We start from the raw sequence: 13,198 nt of genomic DNA, 5'->3' as shown, positions 1-13,198 counted from the left end.
AAAAAAGATATGTTGGAGCTGGAGAAGGTCCAGTGATTGGCAGGAAAAACAAATCTGCTCTTAGGAAGTGATGTCTGTTCAACTAAGTGTATCTGTGATTGTATGCTGCTTAACAACATAATCACAGCAACAAAACAAGTTCAAGGGCACTGTTATAATAGTCTTTCATATAAATATTAATTTGCACCTCCTTCTGTCTTCTCTTTTCAAACCTGAAATGGATATCTGCTGTTTTTGGCCTCCGTTCCCCAACCAGTGTCTATTTGCAGATATGCTTTGCTTTTGAGCAGTCTTCCCCTCCTCCTGCACTTGGAGTTCATTTGCCCATGTTCTAAGAACAAAAGGGATGACCCGGACTGACTTGTCCATTCTCAGTGATTGGCTCCGTTTGTCGTGTGACTCAGGATGGTCAAATCAAAGTGAACCTGTTGTACTGGTTTCCTGCATCCGCTCTAAAGGATTCCCACAAACCTGGTGAAAACAACAGAAAACTCACTCACAGTTCCTCTGAAATCTATCTCACTAAGGCCAAAATTAAGGTGTCAGCTGGGCAATGCTCTCTCTGGAGGCTCTAGGGGAGAATCTGCTCCTTGCCTCTTCCAGCTTCTGGCGGCTGCCGACATTCCCAGACGTGTGGTCACATCACCTCCATTTCTACCTCCGTGGTCACATTACTTTTCCTCTTCTGTGTGCAAAGTCTCCCTCTACCTTCTTCTTATAAGGACACTTGTGATTGCATTTAAAGTACACCTGGAAAATTCAGGGTAATTTCCCATGTCAAGATTCGTGGGACACCTGGGTGGCTCAGTTGGCTAAGTATCCATGTCTTGATTTCAGCTCAGGTCATGATCTCACAGTCATGGTATTAAGCCTGGCATCAGGCTCCACACTGAGCGTGGAGCCTTCTTGGGATGCTCTCTTTCCCTCTCTCTCTGCTCCTCCCCCACTTGCTTGTGTGTGTGTGTGTGTGTGTGTGTGTGTGTGCACTCTCTCAAAAAAAAAAGAAATTTTATTTATTAAAAAAAAATTTTTTTTACATTTATTTATTTTTGAGAAACAGAGTGAGACAACGTGTGAGCGGGGAAGGGGCAGAGAAAGGAGGAGACACAGAATCTGAAGCAGGCTCCAGGCTCTGAGCAAGCGGTCAGCACAGAGCCCGACGCGGGGCTCGAACCCACGAACTGTGAGATCATGACCTGAGCCGAAGTCGGACGCTCAACCGACTGAGCCACCCAGGCGCCCCAAGAAATTTTAACATAATCATATTTGCAAAGACTTTTTTTCCATTATAAAATAGTATTTCCTGGTCTCAGGAATTAGGACCTTTTATCTTTGGGTGGCCATTGTTCAGCCTACTACAGCTGGGCAGAAGTAATGAAAGGAAACGTCATTTTTATTCTGGACTCAGGCGCTGAGTGTATGATCCTGCAGACATATTGCCACCAAGGGAATACCTGCCTGAGAAGGACCAGAAGGAGAAAGTGGAGCCCAATACAGAAGGAGTGGGGACCTAACGATATACTTTCAGGTGTCTCTCAGGGTCTCAGGTAGGCCAGCCTCTCGACATCAAGTTATTTGAGCTAGTAAATTCCCTTTTTGCTTAAGCCAGATTTTTTTTAAATTTTTCCTAGAGAAGGACTAGCATAAATTGCATCTCCACTATTAAAGTGTATCTTCCAGAAAAATACCTCGCATTAGGCCCATTTCATAATCACAGGGGATTGGAAAATTTCTACTTAAACCCAATATTTTGGAATACATGTGCGTGCCTTTTAGGAACACTGACTCTGAGCGGAAGGTAGAATCAAGTTGTTCCTGAGTGCTGTCGGGTTTTGTTTTTTTTTTTTTTTTACTTTTTCCATTGTTCAGAAATGCTTCTTATTCTCTCCTTTCATGCTGTTTTTCTTTCCACATCACCTGACTCCCACTCGATTTCTTTTCCTTTCTCACTTCAAAGGTTTCCTAATTGAAATGTGCCGAAGCAATTGAAATGTGGTACCTCAGTGAATTACTGTCAGACACCGTAACCTTTCGACCAGCTAGAATCTTGTCGTGAGAGGAGACCGTGTACGTTGGTGAAAGTTTAGAAAAAAGAATCGTAAGTAATTTCACACTGGTAAAGTTCTATAGGATGAGAAGATAATTTTTAAAAAATTAAAAAATTATCCATTGACGACTTAATTTACCTTTTGTATTTGTTCTACCTATTGACAATGAATATTTGTGATATAAAATATTCTGAGCATATACGGTAAAATATATGTTGCAGGGACAGAGATTTGGAATAATGTGAAGCAATGTAGCTTTCAAGATTTAATTTTTAGAAGATGGCCTTTAAAAAGTTTCTTCCAGCATTTCTATTGACAAGATGGAGGAATCTGGGCTAGGCAGGTAGACGTGTGGCAGGTTTGTGACCAGGTGAAAACTAGATTAAGGGGGCTCACCACCAATGTTTATCCAGAGGGGGGTCGCTAGGCTGTTTTTCATTTGATGTGTTGATTAATAACTTAAATCAGGCTAGAATGGTATATTTGTCAAGTTCAAGTGTGACATGTGTTAGGGTCAGGCGTAAGGCAGGGTAAAGGTAGGAGTCAGAGGCTAAAAAATTTTAGCAGTCAAAGGCTTTATTTGGGAACTAAGGTCTCGGGCGAGGTTCCGTGACTCAGGGAGAGAGAGAGAGAGAGAGAGAGAGGAGTCAGGGAAGTCGCCCCCAGGTGGGGTGGGGTTTTTAAGCTGCAGCGGTTCCGGGTTTAGGTCCGGGTGGGCCTTTTTCGTGTCAGGTCGTGCTGTCCCTGGGTGATTGGTTGACCTCCAATTCGTTCTGGCACGCTGCTAGGGGCTTTTCATTGGGTTGCGCTGGCAAGATGGCCGTCCCCTCTACTGTGGTTCCAAGGACATCCTAACAACATGAACTGGGAGAAACAAAGATTATATATTGAATGACCGAATCCAAAATGAAACCGACAAGCTGGATCTTGAACTAAATCTAATGAAACCAATTTGAAGTGGCCTCTACTGTAGATTAACATGTAGCTTCACAAACCCAAGATGAGGAAACTATGGACTAACAGCACTTTCTTAAAAAACAAGCAAACAAACAACTTAATTTTGGTTAATTTCTTGATCGACATGAGCCAAAAATGTGAAAAAGTTACCCTGAGAGTTAACTGAATCATGGTTTTTGGACAGATCACCAGAGTCCAGGCCTGCAGGAACGACCTTGGACCTCATCTCCAGAGTGGTCACTGTACTTGCAGTGAGACTCAAGTAAATGATGTTTGGTCCAAAAAAACAGTGACCTGGTGATGAATGGCAGGAAACCATGCCATTTGAGGCAGTACTGAAAGAACAAGGACGTTTAGTGAGAAAAATTAGAATTCTCAAATCTTAAAGTGTGTTTTCAAAATTTTAAACTATAAGGGTTTCCAGGCCCCATTCTCAGAAATTTGGATTCAGTAGTGAGGTGAGAGCCTTCACGAATCTTTTCAAACCTCTCCCAGGCAACAATCAGACAGATTAATTCTTAAAACTCAGATTCTAGGACTTCCGGACTATCTTCTAACTTCCTTTATGCTCCTAAGAATTTTCGCTTCCTGAACTGTACATGTACTTAAAAATATTCCTTACAATGGATCTCTCCTTAAATATACATAATGTGTTTACTTTTTGCCAAATACCAAGTTAGATTCCAGGGGATTGCTACAGTTTCTCACACCCTGCCCTGACCCCCAAACCTCTACTCACTTGAGGAACTTTAGAAAATACCACACCCAGCAAGCAGCCCTGGAGACTGAAAATACAAGGTGGGGCCTGAGAATCTGTCATTTCCGGAAAGCTTCAATGATACATAGAATGTCACATTCAGTGAGCCCTTTCATTTGCTAAAGAACTTTGTCTTTTGTAAATGGACAGGTTTTATTTCAGGCCCTGCTTAGGTATCAACAAAGGCTAAAAGGTTAACCAACACCATTTGGTTAATGAGTTACAGTTCTTTTTTTTTTTCATTTTTTTAAATGTTTATTTTATTTTTGAGAGTGAGAGAGAGCTTGAGCGGGGGAGGGGCAGAGAGAGAGGGGGAGACACAGAATCCAAAGCAGGCTCCAGGCTCTGAGCTGTCAGCACAAAGGCCGACGCGGGGCTGGAACTCACCAACTGCAAGATCATGACCTGAGCCGAAGCTCAACCAACTGAGCCACCCAGGCGGCCCAAATCAGTTCCACCTTTCCATATGTGGTGGGTGTCCACCGACCCTCTACACATCTGCATGTGGCACAGAAGGGTCTGGGGGATCAGATCTATCATTTGTGCCCTTTAGTTGGTCCTCAGGATTTCACGTGTGTCAACCCCTTTACTGCTGATGTGAGTTATATGCACTCAGCTAGGGAAGAGATCCTTGATAATTGTGGGATTCTGTGTTTGAAAAGCAAAGTCACATTTACTGTTTCAGACTTTTGTGAAGCCTTCCTGGCAGCCTTATTAATTTGCTCTTATTTTGGTAATCACTGTTCTTTCGTCTGAGTGGTTATTTTAAAATGGGAAAGGAACCTAAATTAGTATTTTACATCTTAAGACATACATTTGCATCCGTCATAAACTTTAATTTATACTTTGGCCAAATAATTTTAACAGTTGCTATAAAATCAGTTATTTAATAATAGTTTTTACTACCATATTGAATGCAGCAGGAGACAAGCTTAATAGCCTCGTGTCCACAACAAATTTCTAGCTATTATTCGTACATCCCACATGCCTTTGACAACTCCACGGACTAGTCAAATTCCCACTGATTGCATTATTTGAATCTTGCTAAAAACCAGTTTACCATGTGCACACAGTTTTTTAGTGACTACATCTGTTTTCCAACCTCAATTTCTTTTGCTTTCTCAGAGTTACATCATTATAAAAACTACTGTTATTTTCAATAGAATAATTTTCCATAATCATATATGTGCCCCTTAATAGGACATCTGGAATTCAATTCTAAAGCACAAACAGGATAATGTGTGTAAATGAAATACACTTAACATTTATATTTATATTAGTAAACATAAGAGAAGATTTCTTCAAGGGGGTTAAAATTAAAAAAGCACACTTTAGACACATGCCAGGACAGTTCAGTCAGAAATTTTACATTGGGCAATTTAAGGAAAAAAAAAAGGTAAAATAAGAAAGTATAACAGTGTAACACTAACTTGATCTCTGTTTTTGGCAACTGGCTCTTTAAAATTATGTTCATTTGCTCAAAAGCATAAATACAATTTAAAGTGACTTATCCAAACCTGAGATAACTTTATCTGAGTTTAAGAAACTCGAAAATTACTAAATCCAATTAAGGGACATACTCAACTTATTTAATTCGTATCTTCCAGAACACATAACACACAGTGCAGTTCTTGACATGTGGAGACAGAGTACAATATATGAGTGAATAAATGTAAGAACTTGTCAAAAAGTTAAGACTTTTTGAACTTGGATTGTAGGTTTAGCTGACACACTTTTTTTTTCCATTGATACAATGACCCTTTATTTTTTAATTTATTTAATTCAATACGTACTGATTGAATACTCATTATAGGTGTTTAGGATACAGCAGAGATTTACTGTTTTTCCTAGGATTATTCATTAATTGGTTAATTAATATTGACGTGTAGTTGACACACAATGCTACATTAGCTTCAAGTGCACAACACAGTGACCCAACAACTCTACATGTCATTCCATGCCCACCACAAGTGTCACCATCGTCCGCCCTCAATTTATTATATTTCCTAGGCTGTACTTTTCATCTCCACAACTTATTTATTTTATTACTGGAAGTTTGTGTCTCTTAGTCCCCTTTTCCTGTTTTACCCATCCCCTCCCCCACCATGCCTGCCCCTCTGGCAACCACCAGTTTGTTCTCTGTATTTATGAGTCTGTTTCTCTTTGTTCATTTTTTAGATTCCACATATAAGTGAAATCATATGCTCTTTGTCCTTCTCTGTCTGACTTATTTCACTTAGCATAATATCCTCTAGGTTCTTCATGTTGTCCCAAATGAGAAGCTCTCATTTTTTTTTTTTTTTTTTTTTTTTATGGCTGAGTAATATCCCATAGTGTATAGATACAGCACATCTTCTTTATCTACTCTTCTGTCAGTGGATACTTGTGTTGCTTCCATATCTTGGCTATTTTAAAAAATGCTGCAGTAAACATAAGGGTATATATATCTTTTTTTTTTTAATGTTTTTATTTATTTTTGAGACAGAGAGAGACAGAGCATGAGCAGGGGAGGGGCAGAGAGAGAGGGAGACACAGAATCCGAAGCAGGCTCCAGGCTCTGAGCTGTCAGCACAGAGCCCGACGCGGGGCTCGAACTCACAGACCATGAGATCATGACCTGAGCCGAAGTTGGACGCTCAACCGACTTAGCCACCCAGGCGCCCCTATATCTTTTTGAGTTAGAGTTTTCATTTTCTTCGGATAAACACCCAATAGTGGAAATACTGGATTATATGGTATTTCTGTTTTTAATTTTTTGAGGAATCTCCATACTGTTTTTTCACAGTGGCTGTATTAATCTACATTCCTACCAATGGTGCCTGAGGGTTCCTTTTTCTCCACATCCTCTCCAACACTTGTTATTTCTTGTCTTTTTGATTCCAGCCATTCTGACAGGTGTATGGTGATATCTCATTGTGGTTTCGATCTGCATTTCTCTGATGACTAGTGATATTGAGCATCTTTTCATGTATCTTTTGGCATTTGTATATCTTCTTTGGAAAAAAAGTCTATTCAGATCCTCTACCCATTTTCAACCAGATTATTAGTGGTTTTTTTGGTGTTATTTATATATTTTGGATACTAACCCCTTATCAGATACATCATTTACAAATATCTTCTCCCATTCAGTAGGTTACCTTTTTATTTTGTTAATCGTTTCCTTTGCTGTGCTTTTTATTTTGGTATAGTCCCACTAGTTTCTCTTTGTCTTTGTTTCCCTTGCCTGAAATGACATATCAGAAACATGTTGCTAAGGCCAATGTCAAGCTTGCATCAATTCTTGACAAATGAAATACTTTTCAATCTTTGAAAATTTGCCATGCCTCAAAATAGTGCGTGGAAACAAATGAAGACCAACCAAATGAGAATAAAGCGTATTTATTAAGATCTTGCTGTAGCAAGAGTGGCAGGTACCATCACTTGTGTTTGCCCAGGACGCAAAGGCGGGTAGAGGACAGGGAAAGCTTTATGGTGGGAAGAAGACATGGCTTCAGGTTTGCCCTGCTTGGAGAATCATGGCATGGGGGAGCCGTAAGCAGACTAACTAGAAGAGAGGCATCCTTTGTGATTGGTTAGGAGTGCGAATTTGGCTTTCACTGGTTGGTCCTAGTTGGAAGCAGGAATAAAAACTAGAACAGCTGTCAGTTATTAATCAAGTTCTGGCCATTTGGAGCCTGATTTTCTACAAGGCTGAATTATAGCAGGTTGGCTCCCTGGGCTGGTTACTGTAGGTCATGGGTTGGTTTCCTAGACTGGCTGCTACAGGTTGTGGGTCAGAGTTCTGTTTTTATATTTGGTCTGGCCACTGCCCATTTGTAAATTCAGTGTCTCAAATGCTTAGAAATGGGGCAAATGGTATATTCCAATGAACAAGAACAAATTAGGGTTGAGAAACTATAATGTTTTCCCCTACAACAAAAATATAGTTTGGCAATTTAGCTGACTTTAAGGAATTGAGTTTATAGTTGTGTTATAGTTCCATATGCACAAAATCTGTAATGATGAGCACATTATGACAACACACACACACACACACACACACACACACACACACACACTTCCTATTCTTAGGGGCAATTGCGTTCAACTCTTGGCCATTTCTTTTGATATTGATCTTCACATATCTAAATATCATGTTTCCATACTGCTAATTTAAGACTTTGCTATTGATTGTCCACCTTGGAAGATAAACATTCAGCTCTCTGTCATCATTACCTCTCACAACCACCACCCCTTTACCCCTACACGGTGGAACCACTACACTTCTGTGCTCCCATTCTCTCAACACACTTATGTCCTCATTTTGGTCAGATAAGTGTTTATTGTTCTGATCAGCTAATTTCTATCGCTAGTTTATTCCAAACCCTACTTACCAATATCTAAATCTCCTCTCAGTATGTTTAAACACATTATTCTATTAATTTCATCTTCTTGGAGACACCTCTTACGGACCTGCTGACTCCATCCAGTCTTCCTTGGTCTTCCTCACAGCTGTCATCCTGAGATCTCCCTACGTTATAGTCCTGAGAATTCTCTTTCTTGTGTTGAATCTCGTGTATCTCAAATGCTATGCCCTTTTGATGCTGGGTTTGCTGTCAGTAGTTTCCTTAGAAGGAGTTTATTGTTCTGAAACTTTGCATATTTGAACAAGTTTTAATTTCACCCTCACACTTCATTGTAGTATGGCCAGGAACGCAATTCCAGACAGGAAATAATTCCCTTGCAGAATTTTGACAGCTTTGTTCTATTGTTTTCTAGCCTTTTGAGTGCTTACTGAGAGGTTGAAGTCATTCTGTTTCACAATCCATTTCCTGAAGCCATTTTTTCCTTCTCTGGAAGCTTGTGGTATCTGTTCTTTGTCTCACCGTTCTGGAATCGCACCACCATGTGCCTTGGTCTAGGTCTATTTTCCTCCATTATGCTTGGCACTCAAAGGGCTCTTTGAATCTGGAGAGCTGTGTCCTTCATTTCTGAGAAACTTTCTGGCTTTATTTGCCAAGCATTTCTTTCCCACAGTTTTCTCTTTTCTTTCCCTTTGGAACTTCATTTTCTGGATGATAAATGTTCCTCACCTAATACATTTCCTTTATTTCATCTCTTTGTCTTTCTGTCGTTCTTCCATAGGAATTAAATCTGTTCTCCTTTCACAAGTGAGTTCATCAGCTTTATTTCCCATCCTTCTTATTGAATCTTTAATTTCGGCTATTGTAGTTTTAATTTCCAGGAATTCATTTTTGTCCTCTGGATATTCCTTTTATATGGTAGCATCCTGTTCTTATTTGAAAGAGGCTCTATCTCATTGCTCTAAGAATGTTAGCAGTAGCTTCTTTTTAAGTTTTTATGTCTTTCTCCAATAACTGGTGTTGGTGTTTTCTGTTTATTATTCTTTTCGGTTAATATGATGTTTCATATTAGAGATTTTCCTCAGCTTTCTGGTAGTCTCTGGTTCTCTGCTCATATTTAAAAGCGGGCATTCGATTCACTGCTTTGTGGGCCTTTAGCTGCAGTGGGGGTGGGGGGTGGGGGGGTAGTCTCAGCCTTGTAACAAATGTGCTCCTTTGTTGTGTGGTGGAAAGCCTTCCCCCTACCCCCTTTCATCACGAAACCCGAAAACGGCTCTGCAGCACCATCTGGATGACTTGGCCAAACTAAATCTCCCATCCAAGTACTAACCAGGCCCGACCCGGCTTAGCTTCCGAGATTAGACGAGATCGGGCGCGTTCAGGGTGGTATGGCCGTAGACTGGCCAAACTAAATCTCATGAATCTTCCTCACCTTTTTTTTTTTTTTACCTTAATATTTAAATAACTTTTAGTTATTTTCAGCCAAAAAAAAAAAAAAAAAAGTGGGGCATTTGATTCCCCCTTAGTGCCTCTGGGAAAGGATTTTTAACATCAGTACATGTGCTGTGGGTCCTGGGGTGGCCTCACAGCCCTCCGCTCAGCAACAGGGTCTTGCTAATTGGGTTGTCACTGGATGAAAGTGCTTGGGATTTAAAAGTTATTATCCCCTGGCTTTGCCCAACCTCAGTGACTTACTTGTAAGACTGACAGTGAAATGAACCGCATAAATCCTGGGGGAAAAATAAATAAATAAAAGTGGGGCATTATTTTAGGATTGCAAACTGTACCTCAGTAGAGCTCTAAACTGGCAAAAGAAAAAGAAGGGGGGTTATGAGGCTGACAGGAAGTTCCAAGAATGCGGGTGAAGCTTGTCACCTTTAGTTAGCTACTGTATGGTTTCATTGTGGGAACCCCGAAGTCAGAATAACCCCAGGAATTATCTCTTGGTCTGGTCAGAGTCCTCAAAGAATCTTCCCACCTTCTATCTGGAGAGTAAAAGCCTCGTTGTCCATGTTCTGGAAGCTGAATAGGAAAAATGGGTTTCGAAATTCATGCCCTACACTGCCGCATAAGCTCTGTCTTCAACATGGTAATTCCCACCCTTAGCTGTACCTGATGTCCCCAAGCAGTGCAGACACTGACTGTCATGACTTTGCCAGAGCATTAACCTCTAGCCTTTAGCCAGAGCAGATCAGCTGGCTACGTGAGGAAAGGATGACGTGGGTCGGTGGCTGTCAGCTCCATTTAAACCAACTTAACCAATCCTTCTGTCTGCAGCCCACTTTACCCCACTTCTTGAAGCCATTGGGTCTTTAGCGGTACAGATTGGGGTGGTTCTTGGGTTTCTCAAATGCCAGCTTACGATTTGTTTTCCCTTGTCCCGCTGGCTAAGTTGCCGGCCTTCTTCCTGCTTCCCCACTTTCAAAATTTAGTTGCCATTGCTTGTTCTCCCATTTATTGTCTTTGTGGCTTAATCCCATTTTCTTTCCCTTTTGCCTATGTCTATTATGATTATCATTATTTGGGGCTTTCGGGAAGAGGCAAAAGTAAAAGTGTGAGTTTGATATAACAGCTTTGACCCAAAGCACTGATAAATTTGTTGGCCTTTCTGCTCTCAATATGTTTTCCTATAAAAAGGAAATGAGATACAGGCTCGTGATACCATTTATAAGATACAATAATTTTCATCTGTATACCACTTTACACCATATAAAGTTTTCACGTGAATCTCACTTCATTCGCCTGATACTTTCATGAGTCAGTTAAGGCGGATGTTGTTGGTCCTTTTATCTAAATGGAAACCTAGGATTGGGGCTCCTGGGTGGCTCAGTCGGTTGATTCGGCTTGATTCCGGCTCAGGTCACGACGTCGTGGTTTGTGGGATCAAACCCTCATTGGGCTCTGTGCTGACTGTGTGGAGACTGCTTGGGATTCTCTCTCTCTCTCCCCCCTTTCCCCCCTCCACCTCTCTGCCCCTCCCCTTACTCACACTCTCTCTATTTCTCTCTCAAAATAAAAATAAACATTAAAAAAAAAAACCCAGAAACCTACATGGTGGAGGTGCATGTGCCCAGGGGTCACCCTGCCAGCAAGGGGTGGCATTAGATGCAGAGCTTCTGTGTGCCACAGGGCCTAATGGAGCTGTTTGAATGAATAGAGGACAAGGAGAGCAAGGGAGCACCAGAGTTATTCTGGAAGCTGAAAATGTCCACATAATTTGACAAAAATGACAGTATTTGACAAGAATAAGAGATCCCAGCTTCTGTCAAGCCGACAGTTTAAAAAATTCCAGGTAAATCGATGGTTAGGGAAACAGAATGAAACCTGGAAATTAGTCAAGATTTCAAGACACCCAATTGGATTCCCTGGTGAGGATGCATATGACATTAAGCCGTTATCTATGCACAAAGCCTTATTTCTTAAGGTTAAATACTGATTTCCTTATCTTAGTTGTCCTCTGGGAATCTTAGTACCTTCATGACCATTCTTCTATATTAAAGTAGCACCGAAACCTAAAGTGAACAGACAACATCAACTAGGATCTCTCTTTTCTGCTGAGGAAAAAATACAGGTAACTTTGGAATCTATCATCCTTTGTCGCTTTCTAATTCTGTTATTTTTTATCTTCAGCCCCTTATTCAATCAACTAACAAAGACCCATGGAGTACCCCAGTGGGGGCCCCAAAGAAGATGCAAAGAAGAAAAACACAATCTTTGCCCTGAAGGAGTCGTCATCTTTTGAGGAAACAAAACATCATGTCATAGTTATACTGTAGTGAGCTCAAGCTCTCAAACCCAATAAAATATGGGATATTCACATCCTGTCAAAATTTGTTATTCAAAACAATTCATTCATTCATTCATTCGCTCCCTCAACAAAATTGAAGTACTTTCCTGGGTAGCTACTCAGTGACTATGGCTGACCCACTTAGATTAGTGCCATGTTAAATTTGGGGCGTCTCTGCTCTCAGAGCAGAGCTGTGGCAGGAAGGGGTTGGCTCTCCACCTCCTGTTCTCTTTGACATGAATTTTCACAGTATATCTTCCTCCTCTCTGAGGTGACACCATTCTGCCCTCTTAGTAGGGTTTGTAGTGGTGTGGCAAGGAGAAAAGGCAAGGAGAAAACTCTGCTTATTGGGAGTATAAAGAATATCATCCCTCTAACCTTGCCAAATGAATGAAGCATTTTGAAGGAAACAAACAACGTGCTACGTAAAAAGATAAGAGGAGAGACCTGTATTTATTGGGGTGGTTAGAGAATTGTTTTCCACAGAGAAGGTGGTAACTGGAACCTGAAGGCTCTGGTAAAACCAACCATATAAATGTACAGTTCCCAGGCAGAAAGAACCATAAAATAATAGCAAAGGAATAGTATAAGTCATGTCCTTGAAGTTGTTAATTAGGATAGATGTGCAGGTGGGGCATGAGCTGGGACTTTTGGGTGGTATTAGGGGTCAGTCCACTCAACAACCATTCCCAAACATTCTACCCTGCCTTCCTCCACCAGAGAGCCTGGAAAACTCAAAGCTAAAATTCCCAGCCACCATGGAAGTGAGGGCTGGCCATATAACACCATTTTTACTGACAGGCTATAGGAGGAAGTCATTTAGGGGGCCCGCCCTTCCCAAATAAAATCCAAAAGTCCACAAGAAGAAGTCATCTGATCTGGCGCCTTTCCTTTCTTTCTGCCTGGAATGCAGAGGGGGCCACTTATGTTTTGCAAGGCTGAGAATGAGCAGTAAAGAGGAGGAATCTGGGTCCTCGATGGCATGGTGATGTGGCTGTACCACCGGAGCTGTCTACCCCCATGTGAGAAACTATACAATGGCAACTTATTTTATTAGCATTTTCTAAGAGGTTGACTTGAATTTATAGTTAATCCTCTTAAGAGCTTAAAAAAGTGAGCACCATTGTTATTCCAGCTTCCAGATGAGCACACTGAACCATAGAAAGGTTGAAAAATGTACCCAAGATACTCAGTGAGTGCAGAAGTTGGGCTTGACCTCAGGCAGTGTGCTACTCAAACCTCTACCTTTAGCCATTGTTCTATATGCCAGTGTTGGCTGGGTTCTCTGTTATCTACCGATGATTGC

The 13,198-nt window shown here is 41.0% G+C and overlaps 1 long non-coding RNA gene across 1 annotated transcript; it reads left to right on the top strand.

Annotated features, from left to right (window-relative positions):
* Positions 1 to 1,095: 1,095 nt before the first annotated feature.
* On the top strand, positions 1,096 to 11,922 carry LOC147575502 (uncharacterized). The gene is made up of 3 exons (XR_015242721.1): positions 1,096 to 1,547; positions 1,958 to 2,098; positions 11,736 to 11,922. It is a non-coding gene; the product is annotated as an uncharacterized LOC147575502 (long non-coding RNA).
* Positions 11,923 to 13,198: the final 1,276 nt, after the last annotated feature.

The sequence above is a fragment of the Puma concolor genome, chromosome D3, assembly GCF_028749965.1.
Source record: "Puma concolor isolate L17-30 chromosome D3, mPumCon1.1.hap2, whole genome shotgun sequence".
NCBI classification, from domain to species: Eukaryota; Metazoa; Chordata; class Mammalia; order Carnivora; family Felidae; genus Puma; species Puma concolor.
Note: the sequence above shows the minus strand (reverse complement) of the source record. Positions and strands in the feature narration are given on the sequence as shown.